We start from the raw sequence: 13,347 nt of genomic DNA, 5'->3' as shown, positions 1-13,347 counted from the left end.
GGTAGTATTGAATAGGGTAGGCCACCATGCAAAATCGAGGGGGAGGTGGGGGAGTGGTATTAGAGGGCGGTGGTGCATATGACCCTCCGATTCTGTGTGAGTGAGGGTGAAAACCATGACAACGCCTTAAAAAATTTAGGTCCCAGAATCCTTGTGTTATGTAAATCACATTTTATATTACGATGTCCGTGCATTGTGTTGGATACAGATGAAGCTAAAATACTTTGTTTAATAACGTCATGATAGCCCTACATGATTGTTCTACCAATTTGTGGCATCACTTTGGCTTCTTCATCTACAAAAAGTCACGGGAAGGATTATACTTTAGAGTTTCAATTATCACGTGTCCTACTCTATACAAAGTTACGATAATGCTTTTAAAGAATGGTTTCCTTTGGCTATAACGATAGCCCCCCCCCCCCCTCCCCCTAGATGTAATTCCGGCTAGTCTGCGGATTAATGAGGGGAATTTGTTCCCATAGAAATGGTTAAGAACTCGGACCGTATCTTCTTTCTGCACACATCTTTTAAGGTTGTATTTACCTTAAAGTTATTAAATCAACGAGTATGTCTGAAGTTTTTGAAGACCCTTTCTGTATTCTGTTTCCTTGCAAGCAGGTGTTTTTAATATATTTTATGAATGTCCTTTGGCACGGTTTTAAGGGCTTATCTCGCTGCGTCTTAAATCTTACTTAAAAGCCCGAGGATCAAAGTCTTCTTTTAACTTTATTATTCTTAACATATCTTCACCTTTTCCTTCTACATAATACTGTCACGTAAAACGTACCTTGTAGGATTATAGACACACTTATGATCAAACACATTCCAGAGGTATAGGCCTAATTCTTTAGTTTGTATGTCAATTGTACAAGCCGAATAAAGAGATATCCTGATCGCTAATATATGTCTGTATTAACATGAATTATATTGGGTAGGCGTATATCTAACAGGCATATTGACCATTTGCCACTAATTCACTGTGTTCTGGGCAGAGTAGGTAGGTAGCGGGGAGTGGGAGGGGATGGTGGGGGGGGGGGGTAACGGGCATGATCTGTGAATAAGTGTACATGGATAGGTCAGAAGAATATACACTAAAGTTAAACTAAAGATTAAACATGGATGGTCATTATGTTCTAGTTCTAGAAGAAGTTCTAGCATTTTGTAGTATTTGATTTAGCATATTTTGAGATGGCCTACTGGCGACCTTATATCTTGCATAGCGAACCTTCAATCCAACATGGGTTTGTCATGGGTCTTATATCTTTATCTCAGTGTGTCTTCAATTTGATGTGATGTGATCATTGATTCGACACCGCGTCCGATGTCATCCTGTGTGAGGAACCACGTTGTAATAGCTTAGAGTATTTCGGTGTAACTGCAATTATGTAACTTTTTTTTTTATTATTATTGTTTTAATGAAAACATAGACAATGTAGAGTTGTCAGCTTTATCGAAAAAGATGATAAAATTTCTTATTCAATTCTGGAAATTATTTGTGTTGTTGTGCAACCCATATGTTTCAAACACAAATTTGATGTCATTGATGTGTTTGTTTACTTCACATATGTCACATACGGTTGCTAAGCGGGGTGTTGACCATCAAATGTGAGCATCTTGGTTGCAAGAAGTAAAAGGAATTTTTAAAATAGTTTAAATGAACGTTCTTATATTCCAATTTATGACGTAACTCAACAACAGAAAATTGATATATAAACTGATTTTGAAAGTAAATAAGTTTGTTTCTGTTCTTCACTTGGTTTCGAAACAACTTTGTTCGACATGGCTGCAGTGATGTCGAATGGGGTGCCTTCGTCTACCTCAGTATTTGAGAAAGTGGTATGATACTGGGGCATACACTTTCGCCCATCGGATAGGGACGTTAAATGGCGGTCCCGGGAGCAGGAATGGGAGCGAATTCACACCCGTGCCTCGTTATCCTCTGAACACTTATCGAAAAAGAGAAGGCTTGAAATAAGCCGGTGTTCATCCACGATCTAACACGGAAAGGGTTTCAAATAAGTTACTGTAAGGTTTCCTGATCCTTATGTTTCTAAACTAAGCTAAACTAAACTATATTGATGGCAATACATCATGTACTTCGTGCTCAATAGGCTTTCATACAAGGTTCATATAGAGACACAAAGCTACAGTGAGTGTAGTGCATCCAATCCTGCTTGAATGACGCATCAAAGTAGGAAACGGTCAAAGATAAAGCGATCCATTCAGCCTTGTCCATTTCTCCTATATTTAAGCAAAAGCAATTTAAATACCTCAGAATCTGGGGTATATTTGCTCGACATCTTACCTTTTTTTATTCCACTATCACCTATTAGTGGGGAGTTTTTGATTAGTCACATTACTGATTGTATAGTTACGTTAATGTAGAGCGTTCATTTCGTTATTGGTCACCAGGTTTCCTCGGTATTTTGTCATAGCAATAGAACCTGCTTTTCGTTTATAATTTACTATATGGCTGCTGCGTGCGTATACATGACGAAAGGTGGATCTACCTGCCCTGTACATAGAAGAAACTACATCATGCTTTCGTTAGTTCCCCCACCCCTACCCCCACCCCAAAAGAAAGAAAGTGATTTGTTTGTTGTTGAAAGTTCATATTATATTAACTTCATTGTGAACCCTTATATATGTCTTCTATATGTTTAATAAATGACCTCGGTTGATCTCGATTGAAGGACGGTGTAAACATTACGAAAATGTATCCGATTCCGCCTCTTGGAATTAAGCATACACACGTCAAATCTGGTTGAAGTTTCCTCTTTGTGATGCCTTAACTATCTGTCGGATCAATATAATAACACATAATTAGACACATATACCGACGTACAAATCCCGGTGGCCAGCACGACAAATTCCTTTCTCTGACTCGGCACGAAATCAAACTAAATTATGCAATAGTAAATAGCGGATAACGTTCAGGTCAGGCGTAAAGGCATGCACTTGTGTCTTCTAAATATGACGAAGAAAGTGACACGCAATGGTTCCCCTTCCCCTCCCCGTCCCCCTCCCCGCCCCAACAGTGCCGAATACTATAGAGTAATAAAAAGGCATGTCCTAGCTCTCCGTATACGCTAGCAAGCCCAAACTCACACTAGAAGTACATTTCAAACATCAATATCAAAACGAGTTTTTTAAATTTAATTCATGTACCTCATACCCTAACCTGATCTATTGTTAAGGTGGAAACAAAACGCTAACTGGCACTATGTGTTATGCAATAACATATCTCCATAAGATACATGAACTGTATTCTGAGCTTCAATTACCGTGACGTCACAACGGATATTACTACTTCACAGGAGATATACCAAAACGACTGCATGATAAAATTGACATTTTCTGTCAAATCTTTATAATATGGTGACTTTATTTTTTAGAAATGACCCTTTAAACATTGTAGGCTCATCAATTAAATTGACTGGACTACTTAGTTTAGCACATATACACTAGTATACCTCAGAGGAAACACCAGGCTCAATATTGCAAAAATAAGACAAGTCTGCAATTCTGTACAAACTTGTCAAGGAAAAATGATGTTGGTGCAAATGTAAAGTAATATAGGTTTCATTAAAGCCATTATAATTGATAAAACAATGGATTAAGAAAAAGGTTTAAAGATTTCAATGAGGAGCCAATGGCATCATCAGTTTAGCCTTAAAGGAGGATTTCAGAGATTTAATTAAGGTATATATCATGAAAACTCGAACGGGCATATAGATACATTACTAGAAAACAATTTTGTCTTGGTCTATGGCAAATCAACAATGAAAATTCTACCTACAGCCATCCTTAATTCGATAGAAAACACGTGCTCCTTTGAACCATTTAGTTTTATAATCTAGTAGTGTCACTAGTTTACAAGAGTTGTACAAAACTGCTAGTAATCCATGTTGGTTTTCACTCATGCATGATGTAAGCTACAACTTGGCGGGATGTAATCCATAACTGCCGTCTGCATGATTATCAGACACAAATCAAAACAACTTCCAATCAAAAATGTTGTATTTGAGTCTATTAATTACATTTGTCACTTATTAGAAGGTTAGAGTACACTTTAATCTAATAGACTTGTTTTATAATTCATCAAATTAAGACGATTATTATGGATACAATGTTTATGCTGAATCTATAAAGTCGATACATTATGTACCAAAGCAATTTGTCGATTGTACAGACATTTTTTCACTAAAATGAGGTTAATCGTTTATACATTTCTCCACACAGATAATTATAGAAAATAATATGCAGTAGCAATGAAATAACTTTATAAGTAACATCACATGAAATGTGCATCATCATGTAATATTTATCTCTCGAAAGAGAGTAATAATACAAGATTTTGCTAACAGTAAAATTTACAACAAGACACAGAGTATCATTAGAAAAAAATTACTTACTTCAGTAGTAACGAAAACATAGCATTACAATAACATAAAATAACATAAAACAACATAGCATCAAAAACCACAATAGTATCCAACTACACATAGTCGTAATAAATCAACATATAGAGTAGCAGTGAAGTTACAGTTATCATTATATCAATATATAGCCTAACATATAACATTGCTTCAACATAGCCTATTGGCTATACACTGAAACAGTACAACAACATACAATAGATAAAGAGTTTCATCAACACGTAGACTAATATTACAACAACCTACAATTCATTGCATCAACATACGACTTTATATAATAAAAACATACAATAGGATTCCACCAAAATGGAGCCTTAAATCACAATAATGTACAATAGCATTTCATCGATAAAGGCTTACAATTAAATTACAACACTAACCTGATATTACACCCAACATACAGCCTAACAACGCACAGTTACATTACATTACGTAAAGAAACATTACAATAGCGTACAGTTGCAGTATACATCACATACAGTAACATAACAGCAACACGCGGTGACATTGCATTGACTTACATTGAAATTACAACCACGTACATTAGTATTAACAACCAACATACATAACAATAAAAACTACATATGGTATAGCATGACTCCATGGTTAGCCTAACTTAACATAACAGTAGAGTAGCATTAAATCACCATACAGCCTAACCTTACCACGGCGTACAGAATAGCATTGCATCAACATACGAGAACGTGAATCATACGTAATAAGGCGATCTGTCACCTTTCATATGTTGATTCACCTTACATTTAAAAACAATGTCAAATTCAACGTCACGTTAATCAGTTTTTAATTCAACTGGATTGAACTTCTATTGGTAACCGTAGTTCTTATAGCACATTAAAGAGACATTTTAATGAATTACTGACAGAGAAACTAGGACGAGAATTAAAGTCGACAGACATGCTACAGTTCCCGGGTGACTTGAAACGCTGCCTCTACTTAGTTGTGCATTAAATCATAGGTGTAGGACTAATGCAAAGAGCATCAGCATAAACGATGCATGGTAGGCAGAAAGCGATAAGATATACTGTTAAGACAAGTTTCAATGTTTCGCGTTGATTAACTCAGACACTGTAGAGGGTTTTGTTGCTGTTAATGTCAATATCATTTACAACCATTTCCGGTGGGATCTTCTTCGTGGTAGCACACAATTAAAAAATATTGAAACTACAGGTTAATTCAGACTATCAGTTTCTCTCACACTTACAAAAGTAAGTCCCTATAGTAATTCAGTATTAATAAATGAAGAAACCCCCTACTATGAACGTAATATAACGTATATATATATATATATATATATATATATTCCTCTTTTCTCTAAACAAGAAGGAAAGAGAAAGAGGAATTTAAAAAGAAAGTTAATTGTAAATCGTGGTGGTTAATTGTTTATTGTGCCGCGTGTTGTAGCGGTTAGAGTGTCCGCCCCACATGATAAGGTTCCCGATTCAACGTCTCACCATTGAACGAGATTCTAATGACCTAGATGGTCAAAATTGAAAATACAGGTTAATTCAGACTATCAGTTTCTCTCACACTAACAAAAGTAAGTCCCTATAGTAATTCAGTATTAATAAATGAAGAAAACCCCTAATATGAACGTAATATAACGTATATATATATATATATATATATATATTCCTCTTTTCTCTAAACAAGAAGGAAAGAGAAAGAGGAATTTTAAAAAGGAAGGGAATTGTAAGTTGTGGCGCGTGTTTTACGGTTAGAGTGTCCGCCCGACATGATAAGTTTTCCGATTCAACTTCTCACCATTGAACGAGATTCTAATGACCTAGAGTATACAAAATGGCTGCTTTTCAGTGTTATTAAGCGGCCGTCCCGAGAGCAGGAATGGGAGTGACACACTATTACACGTCTGCCTGGTAATTCTCTGTCGTCCTATAACACTTGTGTATCACTATAGTAATTTCTGATAGTTGTTATTTGTGTAACGACGCAAACGGTGATGAACATCCAACCCGATAAGTCTATGTTATAATGGTTAAGCTATTCCCATGCACGTTGGCCTTTTTCAATAAATCGGTCCTACGTCAGTATTCAAGACCGTGTCCCAAATGTATATAGTCAAGGCTTCATAATTGACGCACCTTCGTAATTGACGCACCATCAATATTAATAGCAACGATACAGCAGGGAACCTTAACGTTTTTCAGCGAAGCAGTGTTACACATTTCATGAGTTTGAATCCCTTTCAGGTATGTGCTGACCATTTTTTTTTTTTTAAGCTTCTAAATGAGGCTTTCAACTTTTAAACAGTGGTTTCTTGTTTATGAATGATTAATAAATTAATTTCATGGAATGAGATTAATATCAGGAATTCAGGATAGGTCGAGATACCCCCAACCCACCACACCAACCCCACCCCCCCCCCTCCAAGGGAAAGAAGAAAAAACAGTACACACTTTCAAAAAAGGAAGAGAATTCGCCGGAAAACAGGGAGTTCCTTTAGAACATAAATGCTGAGCTGGGACTATGCCATTTTTTGGGGTGTAATAGGGCCAATTATGTGGTCAGTTACTAATACCATTTGCAATTATATTCTTTGTCATACAAGGTGTATTAGAAATGTGCTGATTGTGTTATGTATATGTAGTATTAAAATGGGTATATCACTAAATGCAATTAAATAAAACGTTCGGGGTCTCTTGTTTTTTTTGTGAGCTATATATCCGATGATCCGAAGAAATCCAAACAATGACGGTATTATAGGATTATGTAGAAGCTACTGTCATTTCCTACGTTTTGTAACTTTGTCATTGTCCAAACTTCTTTTACGGTATTTGAAAACAATCATATAAGATCTAAATAAAGTTTTGTTCGTTTATCCTCACATGCACCAGCGATATCTCTGGCTGTTATTATATGATTCACTGTAGCATTGTGTACGACTCGTTTTATCTATGAACCCCAATACACGGTCACGATTTTCCTGGTTACCAAAAACAAATATCACCAAATATTTGAAAGTGTGTTTAACGAGGTGACGTCAATATATAAGAAGGCGAGCATCTCTTCGGAACTCTCTGATAAGATCTAGACATATCACCGGAACAGAGAGACGAGGGTAATTCCGGTATATCTAGATTAATTCTATACCCACGGTGCCCTTTCATATATGACGTCAGGATCACATGAGCTCGACACGCATAACGTTGTGATTTCATATACAGGATCTTGTTTTGGCGTGTCTAGCCGTCCCTATTGTTATATCATGTATTGTCTCCTTTTGTCTTTTAACAATCGGTCTTTTCGTGTTTTCCCGCATTGTCTTTCCGTGCTACATATTTTTATATACTAGACACATTATTAAATCTTACAATAGGTGAAGTTTTACGTCGCAGTTGCATCCAAATATAGGCTATACGAAACAAAAGAACGTGAAATCCCACGCAACATACTTATGCTTTGTTAGGTGTAGTCTTAGTGATATCGATGAGCAAATCAAGTAGGTATACTATTTTTATTTACATATCTTATTATTGCTATAGCAACAACCAAGAAGTTCCCACGAGCAAGATGTACCTCCCCACAAAAAAAACTGGAAAAGTTGAAGAGTTCAACTTATAACTTGATCTACTGGATCATCATAAAAGCTGTGGTTTCTTCAAGTCATTTCTTGAAATGTTATTGGAAATTTCCATTAATATTATGTTTTTAGACCCCTTTCTTGCGAGAGAAATGAATTCGCCAATGCGAACAATTGAATGTGACATTTAAAACAAAAAATCCGAAACGTATACAGTGAGAACATAGGAGGACAATTTGTGATTAACTTCATTGCTGTAATATAGTTTGATAGATGAACCTGGCTCAGATGAAAATATGACTGTAACACTAGTTGTCTTAGTGGGGGTGGGGTGGGAAGGAATGGGGTGGGGCAAGAACAGATGTGAAGCAATTAGGAAATTAAATGCCATTTTAAATAAAGAAGAAGAGAAGAGATTGTTCTTTGTATAGGAAACGATTGAGAATAAAAAGCCAATTCCCTTCCCACGATATTTGTTACCAATCGATTCCCTTTCGTAAATTTGTTGATGTTTCATGGATTTATAGTAATGCACCATATCTTCCATATACCATAGGCATCCGTGCGGAAACTGACCAGAACGGATTTAAGAAAAACAGTTATAATGGTTGCTATCAATTGAAACCTACCAAGGTAATCTTGAGCCAGTGGGTATTGTATATTCAGATGTTACCATCCAGACTTTAATATTTACGATATTAGCTGATTTCATAATCGATGAATAAACACTTTCTCCACTCTGTAAATTTGTAAATTAATGTTTTGTATATTATCTCTCTCTCTCTTCTTAAACTTTAATGTCCATTAAGATCATTTAACGATTATTACGTGTAAACCGAAGGATGGGAAAACACAAAACATTAATATCATAAAAAAGAACGTATTCTGCTTAATGGTTTTTATTTGATTTAATTTTCAATGTGTTTTTGAATCGAAATTGCATATATCCGATTGCAGTCATCAGTGTTGTTATGTATACAATTCTCTTCTAATGACACTCTTAAAGATATTCGCTTCTTGAAAAACGTTGAAGACATAATACTTAGTGAACATAATTTAAACATTCTTCCCAAAAATATTATAGCCGTGCATTGCTTTCGCATACAATATTCAATTGACTTATTAGTGCTATCATTATTGTATCGGCTCTCTGAAAAGCAATGACTGAGGAGACAATGTATACTAGCAGGGGTCACAAAGAAATTTGTTCACGAAGTCAACATTTTACGATCTTTCGATTTAATTTAATATTTAAGTTTACTGATATATATTAACTACGGTACGTCACCTATACGGGAAACCAATTCATTTGGCTGTTAGTGCTCTAATGGACTTGATTTTGTTCTCGATATAAATTTTTTTTAATTTTTTATATCACATTGTAAAGAATAGAATTGTAAGGAATAACGTAAGGCTTTACATCATTGCGATTGTGGCGACTGAATTATTTGACCTGTTATGGTAGTCCATGGGACAAAATTAACCTACATATCGCGCAACTGATCTTAACTGACACAATACGCATAGGAAACACCGCCTTTCTATAGCCTATAGAATGAGGCCTACATATCCGTGTGAGAAATGACGTCGTATCGGTTGCGTTTGGTTGTATCACTAGTACAGCCCGTAAGGTTTACTTCCAACATTATCTCCTTTTCCGCTATGAATTGTAGTCATGTAAACCAAATACAATTCTATATAGACACGTGGTTCTGTATGTAAGGCCCAAGTGCATTGCTGTGCGAAATAGCTATTTATTACATTATATAAACAGTATACGTAAAGCTAAATAACTATATATTGCATTATATATAAAGTAAACTATGCTATATCCGTATGGCTATATAGGACATTGTAATGCAATGGCTATCGTATCTGTTAGTTTTATTTAGCTGTATAGTGGGAATGAACCCTTCCCCCTACCCCTAAACTCCATCGTCAGTCGTGGGTAAAGCATTAATTAATTATTATTCAGCCTGGGTAGAATCATGACTACTCCTCCGGGGTCCGGGACGCCCTTCCAAGGATGATGCCCTTAACTAAAATAGTCCTAGAAGCTGAGAGTCCATAACAATAGCAACTGCCGCCCTGATTTAAATATATAAATTAATCTAGATCTAGATAAATATGCTAAAATAATAAACCTGCAAATGTTAATATTTGTCGTGAAAAGTGACAGAATAACTCCGTACTAATTAGTTTGTACTCTTGTTAGACCTATATTACAACCGTATCCGGCTGTTTTAATTTTCCGATAAGCTATTTAGCATCATTATACTACAAGTGACTTAGAATCTTTGAAACGAAATTAGGTCAAAATCGATTTCATCGACAAACATATAGCCAAACATGGCAAAATAACGCGAGGAAACTTCCTGATAATTGCTGCCAGATCTTCCGGTATTCCTCTTGACACTTTGCGCTGTTTTTGTTTTAATGAGCATTTAAGGGAAATAAAGGAATGCGATTGTTTTAGGGTATAGCAGAAGAGGAAATATATAGCTAAGTCTATAATTGGTCGTCTGGAGCACGTAGCTTCCGAATGAAATATTCCGATGGACTGGATTTATTACAAAATGTCTCAGCTTATATTGTTATAAATTTCATATTTTCATGTTAATATTTACTGTATTAGTTCTTTCTTTCTTCTATGCAGCATGAACTTATCATAGACAAATTAAATAGTACATTGTAACATCATTCTTTTCTTAAAGGTCAACAGTTTCTGATCTGTTTTGTGAATATACCATGCCGCACGCTTATATGAAACTGTACCAACATGTCAAAAGCTTTTGTATATCCTTTACCTTTTTACATTGATGGTTTAGAAATTATACGAGGGAAATGACTGTTACACATATACCTGATACTATTGAAAGACACCTACACGTTAATTGAACGACTTGATTGTTCCTGGTTACAATACAGTTCATGATTAATTCATAACTTCACGGATCTTAATTAGAATTTGTAAACTTTGTTAAGTAGTATGTCACTTTTGATTTATTCTGTACGCTGTCCTATAATCCGGCCCCAAATATGCACGTTAAGAATTGCAAGCTATTTTGGCAATGATGAACTTTACCTGAAGTTTACACTTTTGAAGGGGAGAATAAGAACAATACGAGCCTGCATAATTGGCAAATAGTCAACAGGGTTAACTTGGATTAACTGTCGGGGGTAACTGACCTGTGATCTTGTCTTGAAGGAACGTCATATAGTGCATTATATAGACGCATGTAACTTTAATATCAACTTCCATGTCAACATTGTATACCCAGGGCAAACAAGAAAGATGCTTAATAATTAAATTTCTGAGCCTGAGCTGGGCGAATCTAAGTTTGACGGCAAAACTATTCTTATGTTCGTTACTTTATTTATTATTACTGGTTTGCCATAATAAGTCCTACTTAGCTGATTCGTGGATTTTTTGACTTCGGTTTCCCAGGCATTTCAGGCATCGCACCAAACCCGGTGTAGTGAACAGAGCACGAAGAATTCTCTCGTTTTTCTTTCTTGCATGGACCGCGAATAAAATGCAATTGTATTCTACTTTGTCCTAAATACTATACGATAGACGAAACAAAACAGAGTAACGACAAAAATGGAGTTCTAAACGGAAAGCCACGTGAGAGCTAGTCTTGACCAAGTCGTTTGTAATACTCTTTTTCCCGCGTGCAACTGTACATGCCTCGGAGTCCGTTTCTGCCTATACCACGAATGTGCTTGCCGACTGTATTTTATACATGCCCGAGGATCTGTCCGATACAAATCGAAAGCGTTACCGTGGGCGTCCTCTGGACAGTGCAGCAATGGGAAAATAGCTTCGTGAGAAAGAAAGGAACACTAGGCTGTTCATACTAGGGTCTTAACAAGACTACATGAGAGCATGTATAATACATTCCTGTATCTTAATATTCAGGTACACTTTATTCTTCTTTAATAAATTGTATATCTTTCGACAATAAATGCCGTCAACATTGCCAAGACTTAATTACACTTTTTTTTCCTTATCCTATAAGGAGATGTGGAGTACTGTTTTTTGGGATGACAGCGTATTGCTTATACACCTTAAAGTTGCAAGTTTGTTTTCGTTCATACAAAGTATAAATATATCAATATTAACTATAATTTTAATGTCATGGAAGTCGTACAAAATGGTAATATAGTAGTAGAAGCAGAGGTAAACAAATTTAATATTAGATGGAAGAAGAGACACCAGAAATAAAGAATTACAATTCTTGTTCAAATAAATAAATATATGTATTTGAGTTTAAACTAAGTGTATGCAAGTGACACGGGCATGGGGCGTAGGGCAATGGGGAACTGGGGCATTGCTTCGTGTAAAATTCAAAAAGTACTTCTTTTCGCCTGCCTTTGAGCAGACATAACGTGGAATACGTCCTTTCATTTCGTACTGATGAGGCCCGAACTATTATACGATAGTAATTACAGTTGGCTAGACTATCAATATTCTTTATATAAACTATAATATCAAATTATGAAACTTCCCATCTATTTTATACAGGTAGTGCAGCCTGTTTTGGCGTCAAGCCACCAAAGTGCACTTATTAAGTGCCCCTTCTTTTTCAAATAGGCTACGTGAAACACTGATGTTGCAAACGGCAAAAGTAATCAACTAATTTAAATGCAATAACCTCGTGGACACAAATCTGATATTTCATTCTTCCTTACTACTCATTTTGAAAATCCAGCCACATGTTAATAACTATATATTATAGTATATAAAGCTTATTCCGTATTAAGCTATATATTTGAAGCCTACGGCTAAGATATATGTCATAATTCCGAACTTCAGGTCCCCATTAAATTCCCTTTGACAAATTTCCTTCTAGTATTCATTAGGGGTAAGAAAGTAATTATCTATTTTATTTCCCATTAGGGCAGCCAGTCTGGTATATTGGGATTCAATCACTAGTTCAGCCTTTCTTTTTGTTTGTTAAGTACCAGCCATCTTTGAGGAAGTTCAATACAGAATGTAACTTTATTGACGTTCATGCAAATATCCATGTCTATTTTATTTATAAGTAATTCATTCTACTGGGAATAAACGGCAGGGGTAACATATAGGTCATCTCTTCGTTACATTTCTAAGTCCATAAATCAGTTGGCGTTTTACTTTTATAAAAAAGAAAACTGATTCATTTACATGGAATATAATGGAGTCCGCAGTATATATCTGCTGAGATGAGTTATTGGTAAACGTGAGGTCTTGCAGACCACAGTGTTATTGAATACGTTCAAATTGAAGAATGAGGGAGCATGGAGATATAATTATGTTATAATATGAGATATGTATGTATGTATTTTAGATCCTCCTGCAAGCAG

Source organism: Apostichopus japonicus, chromosome 8 (assembly GCF_037975245.1).
Source record: "Apostichopus japonicus isolate 1M-3 chromosome 8, ASM3797524v1, whole genome shotgun sequence".
NCBI classification, from domain to species: Eukaryota; Metazoa; Echinodermata; class Holothuroidea; order Aspidochirotida; family Stichopodidae; genus Apostichopus; species Apostichopus japonicus.
The sequence above is the reverse complement of the archived record's forward strand: the minus strand, read 5'-3'. Positions refer to the sequence as shown.